Source organism: Anguilla rostrata, chromosome 11 (genome assembly GCF_018555375.3).
Source record: "Anguilla rostrata isolate EN2019 chromosome 11, ASM1855537v3, whole genome shotgun sequence".
Classification (NCBI taxonomy): Eukaryota; Metazoa; Chordata; class Actinopteri; order Anguilliformes; family Anguillidae; genus Anguilla; species Anguilla rostrata.
The window spans coordinates 30766578-30787903 of NC_057943.1; the positions used below are offsets into that span (position 1 = coordinate 30766578).

Here is a 21326-nt window from a genome sequence, read left to right on the forward strand (position 1 = left end):
AATCCACCAGTGCTTTTCAGGGCCACAAACAAAAATGATGTCACTGTCCAAATACTTGTGCACTGCACTGTATGCGTATGCATGCACATGCATGAACATGTGTATGCCTGCAGGTATGACTGCACTGTATGTGTGTATGCGCTTTGGTGCATAGCCTCATTACAAGGCAAAGCACTCCAGCTTATCTCTCCTGTCTCCCATGCAGCATTAAAGGAAGCACACTTAGAAGGGAGGGAGCAGCGGGAAAGTACTGCGTAATAAATCACCTGAGAGACCGTGCAAAAGCCCCATGCTGCCCCCCTCCCCCATCACTGGGAGATTGTGTTACTGCCCTATGGCCCCCTCCCCCTCTCATCAGTGAGAAACTTTTATTGCCCCATGCCCCTTCGCTACAGAGAGACACAGAGAGACTGTAAATATTCTCTCTCCCTCTCTCTCCGCCACACACAAGCACACACAGACACATGCAAGTGCAAGCATGCACACACACACATGCATGCATGCAAGCACACACACGCGCACACACACACACACACACACATTTGCAAGCGCAAGCATGCACACACACGCACACACACATGTAAGCGCACACACGCATGCAAGCACACACATGCGCACACGCACACACACGCGCACAAACACATTGGCCACTTGCCCCTCCTTGCAGCAGCTAGCGCTCCTCTCATTGGAGGATACAAGCTCCTACCACTGTGAGTCAGCAGCCCCGGGACACAAAGAGAACGAGCCCTGCCATTCCCCCACATGGGCCGGATGAGCTGTAATACACAGATCCTCAGCGATGCGAAACTCTGACTTACAGAACGCTCGACCGAACGGGGGCATGCAGCGCACTTCCCTCCCAGCAAATTGGCGTTGTGAAGATGTTAACAAGATGACTGGTTTCGGATGAAAGCGAAAGTTGAAAAGAAGGCTTTATCGGGTCTTTGTTTCGGCGTCTCGCAGGCTACTTAATTTCAAAATTCGGTTTAAAATTCTAACAGCCAGCGCACTGAGCGGATCGTTACGCTACTCCCCGCTGAACACAGACCGTGCCATCATGCTCGCATCACAGGCAGCCACCTGCGAAGCACACCGCTGCCTCCTAACGAGGCACACCAGTTTACTTCAGATACCAATATAACAAACTCGGCAGGGGGGCAGGCAGGAACTGAACTCGGGCCCACTGCACTGAAGATTAATTCACCATTAGCCTAAGAGCTAGCCAGCGGTCAGAGTGGGTCACTACAATTCATTTATACACACAGTGAGCTCCATAATGTTAGGGACAAAAACTTTTTCTTTTTTTTCTGGATTTGGCTCTGTACTCCACTGGTGCCTTGAAATGGGGGGACTATAAAAACTGCTGTGATTTCTACATGGTGAATCCAAAATGCATAAAAAATTTAATAAAAGCTGAGATTCTGCACTTTAACAACTTGTGCTTTGTTTGGTTACAAATCTAAAACTGTGGAGTACAGAGTCAAATCAAGAAAAAAATAGGCCTTTGTCCCAAATATTATGGTGCTCACTGTATATACACAACAGTAGGCCATTGACCTTCATAAAAATAAAAAAAAGCTTAATGCCTGAAAATACCCAGACAACTGAGTTTAAGACAACTGAAGCAGTGATGAATGTGCCGGGTATTTTGCCCACACACACAGTGAGGAGAATGGTTCAAGAGCCAAAAATGATCCATGTGTCACAGCTGTAGATTTGCAGAAGTTAGTTGCATCTTGGGGTCACTAAGTGCCCCATACTGCACTTACAGACACCACCTCCATGCCAATAAGCTATTTGGTACACTTTTCAGAAGACAGCCTCAACTATCATCTAGCCACATATATAAGCTCCAGAAGTTTGTAAACATCAATGGAACTTTGGATGGATATTCTCAGAGCCCTTGCTGTACGTGTTCTCCCTCCTCACCAAACACTATAGGAGAAGACTCAAAGGTTATCTTTGCAAAGTGGAGGTGCACAATATACTAAATACAAGGCTTCCAATAACTGTGACAAGTCTTTTTTATTCTATGATTTTTTTTCTCCGAGCAACTATATCAAAATAAGGTTAGAGAATTTTCTCATATTTCTGAGCACAGAAAACATTTAATAAAAATGAAGGTGAATTTTATCCAGCATTTTCTCTATATATTAATTGGTGGGGGGGGGGTATGAAAAGCACTGTTTAAATTATATTATATTGTGTATTTGATCTCATATCATATTTGATATTGACTGATGCTGCTGTCACACAGTGGAGATGCTGACCTCCCTGGCCTAATCTCATCAGTGCAGCCTCAGTGAAAAGCCCCCGGCCTCGGAGCAGCTAAGCCAGCGGATGACTGACAGCTGCGATCTACACCCAGTCCTCAGTGTGTCTGCTTCTCTCCTCCATCAAACTCATTCACAGACTCACTTCCTCTAGCCCCCACCTATAACGGTTTTTATGATAAAGTGTTCCAGATTCAGTTTAATACATTCAGAAATCATATTGACTCTCTGAGGCACAATAACATCAGCAAAGCTGCGTCTTACTGGTCAACAAAACTGCATGTTCTGTAGGTAAATCCAAGCTCATAACAACTCCGCAGTGACTGGTGATGGATCATTGGCCTCAACATGTTTACATTAATTGTCCTTGATTAACAATTGCGCCAACAATCTGAATAATCCATTGGGAGGTAAACAGACAGATTCTTTTCACATCACATTTGGGAGAATAAGCAATAAATTCAAATGAGAAAAATCTGTTTTAATCAATGAGTACAGTACACTTAAATAAAAACGATAAACCACTCTGTTTACCACTTTAGCTTTCAGCACAACCTGCAATAAAGGATATCAAACAAAACCTGTGCTTCAAGATGCGCACTGCAGAACCTTGCCATGTATATTGTCGTGAAACTTTGACCTTTTAAACTTCTAATCATAGCACCACCATGTGGGCTATTGCGGAGATATTACATGTGTTGGTACGCTCCGTAATTATGAATCTTGGGTCAAGTTTGAAGTCTATACCATCTCATGGAATACTGTGCAAACTTGAGGAAAACAACAACAATAATAAGTTCAGAGGAAAACAACAGCGGAAAGCAATGCAGTGCAATGTGTTCACCCCAATAGCATGCCTCAGTGCTGCAAAAGAGATCCAGAACACCTTTCTGAGCAGGACTGATATTGCTGGGCAGACAAGATATAGTTTTGGGATGATGTGAAGAGACCTACAGCTCTTCTCTGCGGAGTGAGTATCCTTTCACTGCCAATCACCATCACACTTCTCTCTGCTTAGGTTACTTTCCCTGCAGGTGCTGGGTGAACTGTCAGACATGTTCAGACTGACATGTTCAAATATGAGGGGATGTTAACTGTTTGCTCACAAAGGGAGTCTTTATGAATACTGGAGCAAATGAACCATGAATTACAATAGCCTCACTTAACAGGCTCAGCACCTACGGCACTCTAAGCCTGACTAGACTGATCAGAACCCTATGGTCATAAGCCCACCCTGAGCCTGACCAGGCTGCTCAGAACCCTATGGTTATGACCCACTGTGAGCCTGACCAGGCTGCTCAGAACCCTAAGCTCATAACCCCACTCTCAGCCTGGCCAGGTTGCTCATAACCTCATTGCAATATGAGCCTGACCAGGTTGCTCGTAACCTTCTGGCACTATGTCCTAAGAAATATATGAATGACATAGTTCATTCCATTATTTATCAAATGAAATATTTTTTTTCTACATTGAATTTCTTATTTCTTTGAAATATGACAAAAAAATTAAATACAATCTTAACAAAAAACAAGAAAATTAGTTTCTTTAGTTTATGTTTGCTTTCACAATAGCCTATAAGATATTATTCATCTGAAGGTTCATTATTGCTTATAATGTTCATCTCACCCGTAATACTCATTTGCACTCACTTCTCTAGACAGCTCATCTGGTCAGACTCATACAGTATTTGCAGCCTTTATTTAGTTCAAGCATCAGCATAAAAATCTATGCACACTCACACATGCACGCACACGCACACACACACATGCACACACACACTCCTCTCAAATATAATGTGCATGTGTATCTCTGCTGAAGACTGTTTTCACACAGACCATTTTAATGAAGCCAGGATTCACCATAAAACTCTTAACCAGGGGTGTCAAACTGAATCCCAAGCGGTACTGCAGTGTCTGCAGGTTTTTGTGTTTTCCTTGCAATCAGCTGCCAGTTAAAGCCTTGAGAACAAGGTGTGAGGATTCCTTAGCCAATCAATGACTTAAATGAAACACTTGTGCCAAGAACACCCCAAAAACAGCAGACACTACAGCTCTCCAGGACTGGAGTTTGACACCTGTGATCTAAACAAACCCTTCCATTTGCACTATAGAGTCAGGGTTAAGAATTTCATTTATGTTAAGAACAAACAATGACTGAATTCAACTCAAGATCTGGGTATCTCCTGCTTAAGAACTCCCTGTTAATCCTCTTACCACTTGATTATGTTACATTCGCTCACTTAGCAGCCATACTCACAAAAGCTGATAGTACAGACATTTGACAACCTGCCCATTCATACAGCTGCCTATGTTCACATTATGTTCTTAGCACAGTGTAACAAAACACACCTACCTAGAAATCAAATCTATTGCACTTAACCTCAGCTCTTCTGTTCCTTTGTTCAGTTTCCTCCTAACCGCACTCCAAACTAGGTCTTCATAATGATGCCTAGAAATCCAGGTTCAATGTGCTGTCGGTAACTTTGCCATTCCTGATCCCAGACCATCACCTGTACCACCCAATCCGAGGTTCCGCATTCAAACAGCACATCCTCCCGCTACTTGTTTAGTCAGGATTTGCCATTGGATGTTAAATTAGGGGTGTTAAATTTGGACTAAAATGCTCCTACTGTATTTTATATGTCTATTTTAGAAAATAAGTGACTGAATATGAATTGTTATCAGAAAAGTGTTTTTCTCTCTAAGATGTGCACTCTGCTAGTGAGAGGGCGGAGGAGGATGTGTTTTCGGGCATGTAGTAGCATATGCATTGTTTTTCGTTATTTAATCGACAACTGAAAACCATTGCAGCAATACTATTAATAACGTTGTGAGAATGCTTTACGTTAACTGAGCGCATCCATGAAAGTACATGCTGCAACAGCCTACTAAAAAAAAAGGGCTTTAAGCTCGGGATGGTTCATTAACCATTGCCTTACTTACACAGTCTGCAATGCAAATGGCAGGATATCTGTACAATAGAGTATACTTGGGTACGAAAATAAAACTAAAACATTTTTCTCTTTCCCAATAGCAGTGGCAAGGTTACTGATCCGCGAAAGCGGTTGGTACTGATCCCCAACCGGAGCGTGCTCTCGAGCAGAGAATAACAGGTGACGCAATCGGGCGGGGGGGCACAAAGCATCAGCTTCGCGCAGAAACGACATACTGCCTGACCTAGGAGGACGACTGTTCTTGTCGAATGTCACCCAGAGTCTCCAACCTACACCAACGTCGTAACACTGTGCCAGACCCGCCGTAATAAGGTACAAAATGTCTCCTGCCTTCCGCCAGACGAAGTCGCGCGGCTGCCACGCTGCGGTTAATCACGGCCATTCTGTTTCAGCCGGAGTAGAGAGAATGTCTCCCACAACCCATTGAACAGCGTGTGCCTCCGCTTATTTATTGGATGGTATCAGGTCGAATTACTGCACTCCAGACTGCACAGTGCCCCGCACATTCACAGTTAGAATTACCTAAAACGGAATTTTCTGGTGCAGCTGGAATCACGCTTCGCAGAGACTGTGATGACGTTAAGGTTCAAAACATGTTTGTCGCCAGTTTTAACTGCTTTCATAAGGTTTTTCACCTCTTTATTTTTTTTGCTGACTCCGCCAGGAATCTGTGTCGGCTTTTATCATTATAGAACAATTGCGCTGACCTTGGTTTCTAAGATGGTTCGTGGGCTTCACCAGTTGAAAACATTTCCTGTTTTTTCATACATGCCTAGATTTTAATAATAGCATATTATTTCCGCAAAGTGTCTGTAGACTATAATAATAATAATAATAATAATAATAATAATAATAATAATAATAATCGCAGTCGTAATAAAGCGCTGTTTAGGTCAAATACTTTTAACCATTTAAATAGCACGTATTGAGGTCATAACATAAATATTATTTTAATGTTTCCTTTGTCATTTTGTCCTACTAAGTACTTTGCGCAGGAATAATTGTTGCTGTTGTTATATTTTGCAGTGACAAGATAAAGATAACACATGTCCTTTGTGAAACAGTGATTGGTCCCACAAGCAAATGACTTCAGAGAACCCCGCTAAATAATTGGCCTGTGGACAGAAATATTACATACGGCTACACACCAGTACTGCAGAAAAAACAGTGCAACGGTAGCGGACAAATAAAATTCACAGCAACCAACAAGTGCCTGAAGCTTGCTCCGCCAAAGAAAAAGGTCGCTTTAGCGCATGTAGCTGACATAGCACGAACGTGCGTGCCCTGATCTAGAAGTCGCAACTCTGTCATCAAAGCCAAGAGATATGAGTCAGGGGCTCTGTGGGATGCTAGAAGGCTCTGCAAGGGCTTTGCAGATGAGAGGGGTGGGAAAATCAAACAGCCCGGGGCAGGAGCGGGTACAAAGCTGGATCCCGTTCAAATGTATTACACCTTTAAAATATTAATTTGCTCGCACAGACTTTCTTTCCTCCCGGAAGACCGATGAGATGTGAACTTAAGACAGAATACATTTTCCGTCGTCAAAGGCACTGCCGCAGAAGCCTATTCGTTTCAAATGAGGGGAAATTCTAACGCGACGAGTGTGGGCTCCATTAAAGCGCTTGGGGCTAAGACTGATTCTACCAGTAAATGTGTCCTGGTCCCATCGGTCATGCAAAAGTGAAGTTTGAACAAAAACCCAGACTAGGCTCCTAATCGTGGACCAAAAGCTGCATATTGGACGTAGGTACGTTTCAAAATGGCTCCTCTCAGAACCACAGCACTGCTAAATTAATGATGAAGCGCTGTTGTGACACATTGGGAGCAGTTTAAGTTGGTTCCATATTGACAACAAAATTTCATATGAAACAGCAAGTCATGGTTTTACAGTCATTAAAGTCCATAATCATAACACAGGTAATTAAAACCATAGCTTTTCACTGCTTGGCTTTTAAATGTAATATTAATAAAACATAACTATTACACAACCAGAAAAAAAAAAAAAAAAACACTTAAATTTTCACTGCTGTAAGTCTACAGCATATTCAAAAATGAACAGCTTTTCAAAATAGAGCAGATTTCATGAGACAGAAGACCTTATGCATGTGATTTCTCCCCTACAGATGCCTGAAACGTCAGACTGCTGGCAGGGGTCACAGTCGAAGGGATACGTAGGTTGAAAGGGCGCAGAGAGGTGGCGGCGTGAGGGACAGCTCGCCGGGTCGGGTAGTAGAGCCAGAGGCCCTCGGGGCGTTCGAGTCCAGGCTTGTCACGGTGCAGCATATTCTCAAAGTCTGTGGGTAAGTGATGAACCTGGGACTGAACAGTGTGTCCTTACATCATTGTATATGAACGGATATATTGTGTATTTGTAATGCTGTTCAAATTGGGAGACGTTGAGGTGATCTAGAATGCCGGGTAATGAGGGCTGTTATGGAGGAGCCCGCCCGTATTCCGCTGGTGCATTCAATCCCACAGTGCCCCTGGGGCACACTTCGGAGCATTGTGCTGCTCTGTGTCGGGTGGGAGGTGTGCCTCAGGGGGATGTGCTAATCATCCCTCAGTAGCGCATGAGGTCATGCTAAAAATGTATCGCTAGAGATTCAGACTGTTTACTACAATGTTTGCCTCACACCCCTTGTTTTCTAGCAGACACAGTTCTTAAAAACAGCAGCAACGGTGAACAATGATCATGGTGACCAAACACAAAACAAAATCTACCATTTACTTACAAGAATGTTGCAGACATGCTTCTGTAACTACATACAACGTTTGCTAGCTTTACGTCACCTTGTAAAACAGTAAATTAAAAGTGTGCCACAGCTTGAATCAAACCTAGGACACTGGGTTCTAATGGCTGTGTCTACACCACAGTGCGGTCAAACAGGCTACAGTTAGCGTGTATCCAGGGGAAAAGAATGTTGGGGAACTAATGCCCCCTATCAATGTACATTTTAAATGTACATTTAAACACACAATGTGACCTATGACAATGACATGTATCCTAGTAACACATTCTTTATAGGAAGTATGCTAGTTATATTATTGGCTGAAGTGCTCATTATTTAACGTACTAGTTCACATAATTAGAAAAGGGTTTCTCAGTATCATATATGCCATTTAGTCCACATCAGCATAAAGGTGCAGACACACTAGCAGAATTAGGAGTGTAAATTAAAATGATTAACTAATTTTTGACTGACCCGCAAGCCTTATTTTAAATAAGTCTGTAGGATATCAGGCTTTTCATGTACACCAGCGCTTCGCAAACCTGGTCCTAGAGAGCCACAACCTCTGTGGGTTTTTGTTTTTAACTTAAAAATCAAGCAGTTCAGAAGATGAAGTGCGATCATGAAAGTAGCAGACCCGAAAACCCTCCAGGATCAGGGATGGGTAGCCCAGGGTTGCATTCTAAAGTTTCCCCTGAAGCCCTCGGTTCGGGAAATGAAAGTGCCACACCCTAGGAGCTAAAGAATTTTCCAAAAACAAAGTTGGCGCAGTCACGTTGCTCAAATCAGCTCTCAAAATCAACCCTTAAAGAACGCAAAACCAATGGTAGGTTCTCGGCTAAGGTGACATCCCAGAAACCACTGAAAACATCTGACAAAGCACCAGTATCCACAAACAACCAGCCTCCCTAATAGCTGGCAGAAATACTGTGGCTTATTGACTTGCTGGACTGCGGGAATCTGACAAACCACAGAATGAAATAAAATAAGAATCACAACTTCCCCATAAAAGACAGACAAACTTTTGAATAATAATAATTCTGTTATAAGCTTAGAATTCATAATGGTCTCAGGAACTTGTCTACATCTATTTCAAGACATGTACTATAGTTGTGCCATTCACTAGTAATGGTGATGATAGTGGTGCGTAAATAATGATGATTTTAACCACTCCTCGGGCCCTGGAATTGCTTGATGATGACAGAACATGATCAAACCTCTAAATTAAATTTGGATATCTAAGTGTTCATAGAACATCTGTATCTAGTTTTGTGCCTGAGATGGTTTTTCAAGCATTTAGCAAATAAAAGAAAATTCTAGTAGGGGTCCTGGAAGGTAGCAATGTCTTCTAGTTCTACAGTAAATGTTTTTTCAGGCTTAATATACGACCACACACCATTTAAGAGCCCGCACACCTTGTTTCCAAGGCCTACATTGGCTTCTGAATGAAAGGAAACAACAAAAACCTGCACTGTGACCCTTCTGGACTGGAGTTTGAGACCCATGGTCTACAGTTTATGAAGCAGATGTGTACTGTATGTTTAGAGACCTGTCTCCATATGAGCAAAGCAACATTTTCACTAAATTTCAGTCCTCTAAGCAGGGGTTTTCAAACTCTGTCTAGAGGACCCACTGTGTATGCGGGTTTTCATTCAAACACGACTGAAACTTCTGTATTGTAATGGGTTCTTAATTTTTCTTAATTATATTACTTAATTTTTAAATTATTAAATCATTTTCTACTGAAGGATCTACCCTCCTAAGGACACATTGTGTTAGAAATTGCCATGCATCCCATAAAGAAGAAATGTCCATAATTATAATCCGAGAACTTTTAATCAGTCAGATCAAGCAATGGTTTTATTTTCTGTCATGTGCTGTATGGCAAATGAATGCTGTAGAAGAGGTGACATGTTTTAATTGATTTAATTATAGAATGACAGGCCAACTCACTGGGGCTCTGACTGCTGAATGTGTGCACACTTGGGCAAAGACAGATTTCAAAGAAAGAGCTAACTGCTTTGAGCCAAACTTGCATTGTACGACAGTAAGTTCGAGGAAAGAATTGTGGAAGAACTTCAACACGTATTCAGCTCCTCAAATTAGCTGCAACCGGAAGCAGGCTACACATTAGACCTTTGCTCTACAGCAGTGATTTTCAACCTTGATCCTGTAGAGCCCCAGTGTATGCTTTTTAAATATACAGTATATGTTTTTTTTCCCCCAACCTTAATTGAAATAACTGTAAGAAAGGCTGTTCATTGTTTTTATTTGAACATTGGTGTTTATTTTGGTGTAACACACACATGAAAAGTCAATTATCTTTCCAAGGCAGACATAAAAGATTGGCACTGTATATCCAAACAAATGGGAGTTTCCTCTTAGAGCCAACCAGACTACTTTGGAAATGCTTGGATGGAAGGATAATCTGCACAAAAAGCGACCACGGAGGTCCGGTTCTGCTTGGGTTCAAGAAGGGCGGTCCATTCCCACACATTCTGAAATGACTGAAAATGGCAGTTCTCTATGGGAAAAGTCCCCTAGTGTATAAACACGTGTGTTCCACCAAAAAGATTATTCCTAACCCCAGTGTTGTGATTGTTCACAACCAGATCCTACAACAAACAAAATTGTTGGGCAGGCAAAATTAAATCTCTTTATCACAAGCACAAAGATATGACTTCAGTATTGTGTTTTTTTTTTACCCAGTCTCATTTTAAATAGGTTCTTTGTGCATTTAGGAAAGCATTTTCTATCTGCCGGTTCTTTGGTAGGCAGGCCCTATTAGTCCTTTAGCTGGCTGTAATGTAGGTTGCTATTGAATTGGGCTCTTTGTGTGTGTACTGTATCCGCGCGGTCCCCGAGAATCGCTACACTGACTGCGGTTCCTGTTCTGTAGGCAGTTATCCATGCTCTTGCTATTAGTCTTTTCCCTAATTGAGCTGTTCTTCTCCGTGGGTTGTAGCAGGCAAAGCCTTGTGGGCGAAGGTAAGCTGCTGAACTGAGCCAATGAGAGCTGCCTATTACAAAGAATGCAGCTGGGGCCTTGGTGACGACCTTGATGCTTCATTGTTTTTGTTTATGATTGTAGTTGCAGGAGTCGGCCAGCGTGTGGGGGTGCCCTTTTTCTTATTGAGAGCACCTGGGGGGCAACCCTATAATAAGGAGCCCCAGGGCTTTCTGTCTCTCTCTCCCTCTCTTTTTGGTACTCATCCTGCATCAGGCCAGATGGTGTTTTGTTTTTTCCTTTATTTGTTTCGCATTGTACATTCACATCCCATTTTTGCACATGCAGATCCATACATATGTCTTATAAATATGTTACATTTGCACTCATGCATGCATTATTTTCTTCTGCTTAATAAATAGACCTTGTAGTGTTGTCCCCCTTTTGTCGTGACTGTTGCAAGAGTCGTAACACCTTGAATCGAAAAATGGGCATAATGCTCTCTGAGGATTTTTCAATTAATTGAGTGAATTTCAATGAATTTCCTGAACTGACTGAATTTACATGGAATTGAAACCCCAAGCCTCCTAGTGTATACCTCTGTGCCTTCTGCAAGGAAATCTATGCCTTCACCATCTCCATTGCATTTATATAGGAGGTATTTTTTTGGCCAAAGAAGCAAGCAATCCATATTAGATTTGACATGTGCACAAGAACATGTGTGTGTGTCAAATGCATGTAGTTGAAGTACCACTCATCCCTGTGTGTTGTCAGGCACCACATGGGCCTGATGTGTTTGACTGCACATAGCATAGCAGTGGGAGGTCCTTGTCACATGTATGCAGTGCAGCCAAACATATTTCGTGGAATGTCGCTTGTGATTGGTCAATTTGTCACTTGAGGGTCACTAGATAAAGTGAGCTGCCATAGAAATGTTCATGGAGTTTGGTTGCAATTGAGTGGAGTGGAGCAGATGATATTTTGTTCCTATATTTAATAAGTGGCTAAATTTCCATTAATTCCCATTAATGCAGACCCAGGATCAAGAAGATTTTGCTAGACAGACTAACTTTGACTAGCTGAAAGAAACCAGGGGAGCCAGAAGGATCTCAAGGATTCAGTAGTATGGCTGTAGTCCTTGATATTATTCTCCTTGAGAAAACCACAGCATATCCTCATGCTTCCTGTGACCCGATCACATGCAACGTGACTGCAGATGATGTAGCTTATTTGCTAGCAGACGAATGCTGAATGTAGAAATGCAATGTCTCCTTTCTCCTCCTGGTTGAGGACAGGGGGTTTTATTACATGAAATAATAAAAATGATTGTTCACCACTAAAAGGTAGTCCCAGAACCCAGAAAGCCAGATCTCAAGAGACCTCAAGACTAGAACTCAAGTGTCAGCTGTAGCTCCCCAGAAAATGTGCCAGCTTTGACCTTGGTCAGATGACACACACACCTCCTTACACTGTTCAACTGCTACCCTGTTTCTTATAGTTAATGTTTGATTTGCCTTAGATCAACTTTGACCTTCACTGAGCTGATGTTATTGATTGTAAGATTTTGCTTAGGCCCCAGAAGTGGGCGGGCTTCTTGCCCTGAATGACAATGCTTCCTCCAGGCACATAGTAGAGAGGGACAAGCCTGGCGTTTGAGGCTACTGAAATAGCTTCTTCCCCTGGGAAAACATCCAGCTATTTTTGAGCGGAACCAAGTGTGCATAAAAAATGTGTGGCACAGTTCCTCTGTCATTGAGAGTTATATCGATCTGCAGATGATCTGAATTGGAGCCTTATGTATAATATATGAGGCAACAGAAACCATTACTCATTGTAAGTAAAGATTTCTTAATTTTAAGCCTTTTGGAATGTTTTTTTTTTTTGTAATCTTTTTAAAGTACTGTTTCTGTTTTCATTGTAGGCCTTGACCACGAGTTTAACCAGAAGCACGTTACATTTTCAATGAAAGAAAACTGCAAGGTGTGATTTAACAGACACACCTCGGTCACGAAGTAACACACTACTATATATTATCAGAAAATGCCCCAAACATTTTCTTTTTGCATTTTTTACCTTTTTAATGTACAACAGAAAAAAACTATTTTATAGCTTCAAATTATTCTCAGCCCCACACACAAATAGTTGACTATTGATTTGCAACCCACATTCCCAGCACACTATTGATAATGGCTTGTAAAATAAGGCACAACCACTTGAGGCATTTACAGACATGAAAGAAACAATCCTCACAAGAATTACTAGGGGATAACTAAGATCACACAGTGTGGTTTGATCCAAGATAGCATAATTTAGGCCCATAATTTAGGCCCATTCACGCAGACATGGGAACGGAGTCAGCAGTCAGCTCACAACCCAGGATCTGTATTCATAAAGCATATCAGATTAGGAGTGCAGATGTCAGATCAGTTTTGCCTTTTGACTGATAATAGATTAGGCTAAAATATGTACATGGAAAACCTGATGCTAGATCAGCAGATACAGTATTTAATGAACACAGTATATGACCTAAGATCAGCACCGACTTCAAGCACGTGGATAAGGTTACATTATGGACAGGGAAAACCTGATTCCAGATCAAGAGATACTCATTAGAGGCAGACTCTGATCCAGGACCATTTTGCTTTGTAGCTCACAATAGATAAGGGTAAATTAAAGGGCAGGGAAAACATGATCCTAGATCAGGTCTTTGAGACTCTAAATGAATACGGGTCCTGGTTCTGACTTCTGGAGGTGCCTGAGATAACCTCATCAGGCTCATTTGCAAGCTCAACAACCAGATCTGAACCTCTTCTGGAAATGATCAATTACACAAAAGATTTTATGTAAAAAAAAGAAGTAATCTCTCTATAAGCCCGTTCTCCTAAATGTTGTTTTTATGAGTGACTCACGTGAGGAAAAGCCTTTAATGGGAAAAGATATAAATTTCACTGCAAACGCTCATCTCTGTCCTGGTGCTTATCGCTGCAGTATAAGAAAACAGCGGGGGCTATAACCCCTGCATTGCATCCCATCTCCTGTCTGCACTCAGACACTCCAAAAAAAGAGAGAACCAATATTCCTGTATGACAGCAGACGCTCCTCACCAACTTCAAAGTCAAATAGATATGCGATGCACTTGTATAGCATGTTCCCTGGATTTCAATGCTTTTTGCAGTGAGTTTACCTCAACCACCACAAATCAATCAAATTCAACACATTTTTTTGTCAAAGGTAATGGCAAGGAAAAAAACGTCTTGGATTGAAAGTTGGAAGAAACCTTAAGTAGGAGCTAGTCTCAAGTGGAAGAGCCCATCTACCTCTGACTGGGTAAATGTATAGCTGGTAACCGCCTAGCTGTTGTAAGACAGCCATTTTATGCTAGAATGCTCCCCACACATCAGCTTAAGTGGAGCAGGATGGTTTATTTAAGTACACTAGGGCACTGGCTTTCTGTATAGTGTGTATGGAACCCAGCCCCCTATTGGCCATACAACACCTTTGCGGCAGGGCTCGGTTTGTGGGAGAGGTTCAGGGCAATCGAAGGACCACGCCTACTGGTTAAGTAGCACACGCACCTGGAGCGCATTGCCAATTAGTCAAAGTATTTAAAGTGTGCTCTTTTCCCAGTAGGTGGCAGTGACCGGAGAACTCTGAAGTCGAGAGGGAGCTGGACCGACTGTAAGGAGGTGGAAAGCTCTGTGGGGCTGTTTGGCTGTTTTGTTTATTTTGTCTTTGTTATTTTAGTTCGTTGTGTTAATTTATTTATTTATTTTCCTGGATCCCATGAGTCGGAAAGGTAAAGAATTTCTGTAGAATCGTGTTCTCTCTCTGTGCATTTAAAATAAAGACCAGTAAATTCCAGAATTCCCCTATCTCCCTGTGTCCGATTGTTTTGTCAACCAAACGGGTGTGTCGTGGAGTGTGACAACTTCTTCTAGTAGTAACTTCAGTCTCCAGTCCACGTGCTAACCAAGCCCATAGCTGCTTAGCCTCAGATATATGACTGTCGGCCAAATCAACACACTCCAACCCTGCTTCAGTTGTATGACTAAATATGAGCTGCTTAGTGTGAACTATGAGGCAATAGAATGTTCCAGTGACAGAGTTTCAGAGCTGTCTGCTCTCAGTGCCAGCAGCTGGTGTCCTCTTATCGCAAAGCCTAATGTCAACAACCAGGTGTGCTATGACTCAACACAACCTCTCATACTTACTTCTCCCAATTCACTGTTTGTCAAACATGCTGGCAGGAGAACAGCAAATGATCAAAAAGGCAGTTTGTAAATGTGATCTGGATCTTGTGAAAATATGATAAAAATATGACTGAACGAAAGGCTGAAACGAAAAAAAAAACTGAGCTGGTTGCTAGGTATTGAAAAAATATTCTTTTTTTATACAAGTGGTATGTTAAGTGCTTTGAGTCTAGGAAGGAATGCTAATATGTGCATGTGTTTTCCAGGGTTTGGGTGAAGTACATATAAATTCAGGGAATGATTTATTCACTGAAATGCTATCTTAGAATGTTTTGGACAGTTTTCTATTCATTAATTGAATTTCCTGAATTTAATGAATAGAAAAGAATTGACCCCAACCTTCAGTATACTTTAAATATTCCAAATATACATGCTTAAGATTTCACGGATATTCAGAATCTGTAAAATGTTAGCATGAACTGCCGCCGCGGGCTACGCATGGCAAATTGTGGTCGGTCACTCACTCACTCACGGACGACATTTCAGGGACGTTTTGTGGGACGCATGCGCAGGTGGTGGCAGCTAAAATATGTCTGCGGAAATGAGTTGCGCTATTGTTTTCCATGAGTCAGATTTACTGCTTAAGCACAGTGGAAGACAAAGCTTTTTTTCCTCTTTTTCAGTGAATACAGACACTTGTGGGTGTACCTGGTGAGCTTAGAAACAATACAACCACAGCCACAATGCTGGACAAATTCTGGTTCAAATTTGATGACAGTACCTCCAAAAATGAGTATTCTGCATTGTTTTTTCCAGGCAGGTTTTCAAAAAGACCATTTGGAGACTCCAAAAGGACACTTGATAAGTTAATGTCCCAAATATTATGGGTCTTTTGAGGTGTAAAATACTATACATTGTATACGATATGCTAGTGGAATACATGCATAGATTTTTCCACCTGCATGTCACCCTCCCCTGCCCCTTCCACCTCCCTCTCTTTGCTCTCTTCTTGCCACCTCTAGAAGCAGCGATTGTAGATTGTAGAAATGGACTACGTAAACTATCTAGTTTACTAATTCATTGAGTGAGGTCTATTAATAAAATTTTTATCAAATACCCACCCCATCAACATGTCAATCACATCCCACAATTTTACATGCCACATTTATTATTCAAAATCAGGCCTACTCCATGTATGCATGCTGAATGACAGTACATATATTTTGAGAATGTATTTAGAAGCACACAGATATAGAATGGGATCAAGTCCTTCATGAACATGCTGTTCTCACTGTCCTCCTCAGAAATATTCACTCAGACAGAAGTGATTTCTTCCAAGTCCTCCAAATGCTGAGGCTTCAGTTTAGACTTAAACATTGTAGATTTTGACCATGTGTAGATGACCTAGAACCCCCCACACTTTCCCATTCCATCCCAGCAATAGTCAAGCTCCATGCAATATGGATTAATTCTATCACCAATTGCCATCACAGCTGGATTATACGCTATTTTGTTCAGCGCTGTCCACAGTGCTGAATAGCCTATGTTCTTTCGTGGCACCAGCAGATACATCAATTTCCCCACATGAAGTGAAGATACGCACAGTACAATGTTCAGAGTTTATATGAGTTCACTATGGTCAGAGTTGTATTTACACTGGACATTTTGCAGTGTATTCAATGCACTAAACAGGAGTATTGTTGTGGTTGAACTGCGCCTTTTAAGCTCTGCTTCATACGCAAAATGCGAAAACTCGGCAGTAACGTTTGTTGATTGTGCAATTAGCGGGAGCCTTAGTAAATAAGGCAGACTGTATTAATTTCGGGCAGACTGTGAATGCACCAGCATACCGTCTTCAGCCCGCAATTTGCACTGCAAGATTTATGTGCGTAAAGCTGGATCACACAGGAATCGTGACACTACTTTTTTGATGCACTTTAGAGAGAAAACATTCATGAGGAGAAACAAGAATGAAAAATGTTCAAACAATGGTAATAAATTTCCTTTGTTTAGCATTTCTCTGCAGTTACTGAAATTCCAAACACTCTTTAGAGCTCAGTTTTTCAGTGTTAACATTGGTTTATTTCTCAGAGTGAACTCCTTGGAGTGTAGTTATTCAGTGTTAACCTGGTTTTATTTCACACAGACTGAACTCTTTGGAGTGTAGTTATTCAGTGTTAACCTGGGTTTATTTAGTGCAGACAGAGGAAGCCATCCGTGCATCCTGAGGGACAGCTGTCCATCCACCATCACTAATTACATAAAAACAGCAATCTAACTGCATGTGCACACAGACACACACGCACACAGACATGCACGCTCACACCCAGACACATGCACACACACATGCAAATACGCACAGACTGTTTGGAGTGTGTGAATTTGTGTGGGCATGTATGTGCACGCTTGTCTGTGTGTAAACAAGAAAGACAAAATTCTCTGTCTAATTTTGGGTTCCTCACTTCAAGAAAAAAAACTGAATTTAATTTAAACAATGAACTAGGCTGCATACAGTATGTCTTTCAGTGAATTCCCTGCTCATGTGACAGCTGCCTCTATAATCGTGTATTACACATTCACCCAGAAAGCCATAAAGAAGTCTCTCAACACACACACACACACACACACACGCATACACACGCATGCACACACGCACACACACATACATACGTACACACACACACTTTCCACAAGTGATATAAAGATCCTCAAATTTGGAATAAGATTACAGTATCGCTGCAACAGATGATGAAGACGACGACAATATATCTCATTTGTTCAAAGCTCAGTAATAATTCTATTGTTGATAAATTACACTTGACAAAACAATGTTTCTGCAGAACAGACACCGCATGGGGGCATGTTTATCTAAACCAAAACTACACTGCACTCCACTACACAGAAGGTAGTTTGACTATATACATGACACCTGGAGATGTGAGGGAGCATCCAAAGCTTGGACTGCGGCAGGAAGATGAAGCACCTGCACAGCTCGGACACGATATCCCCTGTGGCACTGTGTTCATGTGGGTCAGCACTACATAGCTCCCCTTCTGTAAAGGATCCATTTGTACTTGTCACCGTTAGACTGGCCTATAGGATGAAATTAACCCGGAGGAAGCAATGAACTAATCAGAAATGTTACTAATCAAGTTATAAAATGAGTAATGTACCTGCTGAAATAGCATTGGTTTGTGAACTACTGTCAGACCACAGACTCTGCTCAAGCTAAGCCTTCATTTGGTGAGCTACCATGAGACCACAGACACTGCTAATGCTAAACCCCATCTGCCTTCTCCTTGTGAGCTACTGTGCATCCACAGACACTGCTAGTGCTAAACCACACTTCACCTTCTCTTTGTGAGTGACTGTCCTTTCACAGACAAAACTAGCGCTAAGATTCTTCTCTTTGTAAACTACCATCAGACCACAGACACGGCTAATGCTAAGCTGCTTCTGGCCTTCTCTTGGCTGACCTGAACAGACAACAGTAGCCGTGCTGGAGCCCAGGTTCCACAGGGACTCTCAGTAACGACACACAAAAACAGTCTATTATTTAACCTTATTCATTTAAATTTTATATCACTCCACAGGCAAGGCACCCCTGTTGTGAATGATCAAATTCTTCCATTCCTCTATATAACATCAGCAGTGATTCATTTATAATATGAATGCATTAAATGTCCCTATTAGCACACAAGAGTTTGGTTTGTTAACTGGTACAGATATCTGTGAAACTCTTAAGTTATAAATCATAGTGGTGTGTACAGTTAATTTGATACATTACACACCTGTTTTTATTTTATTTTACCCAAGATCACGCCCTCAGCGCGTACAATTGCCATAGCAAAGCAATATATTTCAATAATAGCACTGTTCCGACTTGTACTGCTTCTAGTTAACACCAAAAAATAGTATATTTTAAAATCAAAATGCTGTCAGTTGTATTGTATAGTCATGTTCAGGTGACTTTGAGATGAATGGAATAAGTGAAGATAAACCAACAATATTGCATGTTATGAAGACAATAAAATGCAGATGAGATTCTTTCCAGATTATTCAGCCCTGAAATGTATTTGGCTGATTTGGCTGATTTGGCTGACCATTCTCTCCTTCCATCAACTGTCAGTGAGTGCAAAAACTCTTTATTTTGTCCAGTCCTGGCTTACTCAAGCCATACCCTCTGCCTTTGACTGAAATTTTTAATTCTGAAAATAAATATTTCACAATTCACCAGGAAGGAAATCACAGTCCAGAAAAGATTTTTTTTTTTTTTCTCGAATGTTGTCTGGTGGTCACTGTCATCGCTGAGTCTCATTTGTGAGAATGTCCTAGTGCTCTGCTCTGTACAGGGTCATGGGCCTCTGCTGGGTAGAAAACCAACTGGCAGGGCTTGGCTTTGCTGTGTACAAAATGCTTAAGGTGGCCTCCATGCCTTACAGAAAGGCTTCCCTTTATCTGGCTCCACCAATGGGGTAAAAGACACGGATCCATCAATATCCCCACATAATCCTGATGGATGTCCTCTTTCAATTTCCTTTGATTTTTCTTTTTTAATCTTCATTTCATTTGCATACCATTATCCACTCTGAGCTGTTCCCTCCTGCGTGTGCTGAGAGCAGCAGCAATACTCGAAACTGTGTTTCTAAAAAAAGGTTGTTTCAAGAAATGAGCCACAAACCAACAACAGCCCATGCATTTACCCAGCCAAATCACCAGCCAAAGCACTTTTGTTTTAAAATATACTTCAGATTTCAGATATTGTCCTTGATTTAAAGCAAAAGATTTGCAATTCAGAGATGTATTTTTAAACTCTTAACCGAGTGGTCATTCAACATCAATTCCTGCCAACATATGGAGTTTTCACAATGATAATACAGCGTTCTTACAATATTATCGGGTTGGTACAGGTCTGCGGTGAGCAAGATAATCTGTGTGAACATGACTTTGAGAGCAAACATGCTAGAACATAATACCAAAGCTCTGTTTCATGAAGCAGGATAACACCGGGTAAAACCCGAACCCACCCCAATTAGGAACATGGACCGAAGTAAAAAGAGCTGTTCCGAGTTTTTAGTGCCGCAATTATCCAGCTAACTCAGTATTCCTGTTTCGTAAAATACTCCCTGTTTAATGGGCCGGTACGGCCATACATGACTATTTGCAATATGTGCTGTAAATGTTTCTAGAAAGTAGCTCGAGATCTTTGTTTGCCCGATAACTTGTTCTTCAAAGTGGTAAGATGATAGTTAATTAAGTGTATGTTTATATAGGAATCAAGTAAAATTGCCAAGTCATGATTGCTAGTTAATCATTTACCTGTATTCCGGATATGAACACATGCATATTGCTTTACCTCGTGTTATTATTGTATCGACATGGCATACGCTAGGCCTTGAGGAGACGGACATGAATTTTTATTTATTTATTTGTTTATTTATTTATTTTACGTATGGTCAAACTGATCGTCCACAGCCAATCGCCATATAGGCGACTCTATGAACTGCAGCAAAGCTACCAAACAAGAGGCAGCGAGCAGTGCAACGTAAAACACTTATACTATATAGACAAATATAAAATCGTATCAACAAAAGGCATAGTGCTTTACCGATTTACATTGCTTCTGTGTGCAGTACTTGCACATGGCTAATAAGGCCGGTTAAATTTGCGAAAAGTGTTATATAGGACATCACAATAAGGCTTAAAGAACACTGGGGGCAAATGCTTCAACGTATTCAATCCTACTCAAGCGCGCTCTGTCCTAACCGAGTAGAATAATGACATGAAGGACATAACAGATTATTACATTCCAGGACGTATTATAGATGTTTATTTTTTTCAAATGGACTGTCCTTATAAAACTCATTTTCGCTTATAATTTTTTTTTTTTTTTTTTAAACGGACATCCATGTGGCTAGACTGTTAATAGGACGTGGAATTGGCTTTTGTACAGTTTCTGATACATTCACGCGGATGCACACACAATAAACCGAAAACCCAGGCTCAGAAGCCACACACACACACACGCACACACAGATATATATATAATAGGTGCTTCATATGTCACTTCTTCTGTTCAAGAGTCACCTTGGGGAAATGAACTGAGCGCGATGGCGCAAAAAAGGCATCTATGGTTAGAGCAAGGCATTTGACTTCCAATCTGAACCTCACGTGACTTTCTCTGGTACACACACTGACATGGTTTTGTTTCTGCCTCTATTAATCGAGACTACT

The 21326-nt window shown here is 41.4% G+C and overlaps 1 protein-coding gene and 1 long non-coding RNA gene across 23 annotated transcripts in view; one reads left to right on the forward strand and one right to left on the reverse strand.

Moving 5' to 3' along the window:
• Window positions 1-21326, reverse strand: part of LOC135234583 (calcium-dependent secretion activator 1-like) — a 113369-nt gene that overhangs the window by 90765 nt on the left and 1278 nt on the right. The window lies entirely within an intron of this gene.
• Window positions 5334-14766, forward strand: LOC135234581 (uncharacterized). The gene is made up of 3 exons (XR_010324140.1): window positions 5334-5538; window positions 7350-7526; window positions 14530-14766. It is a non-coding gene; the product is annotated as an uncharacterized LOC135234581 (long non-coding RNA).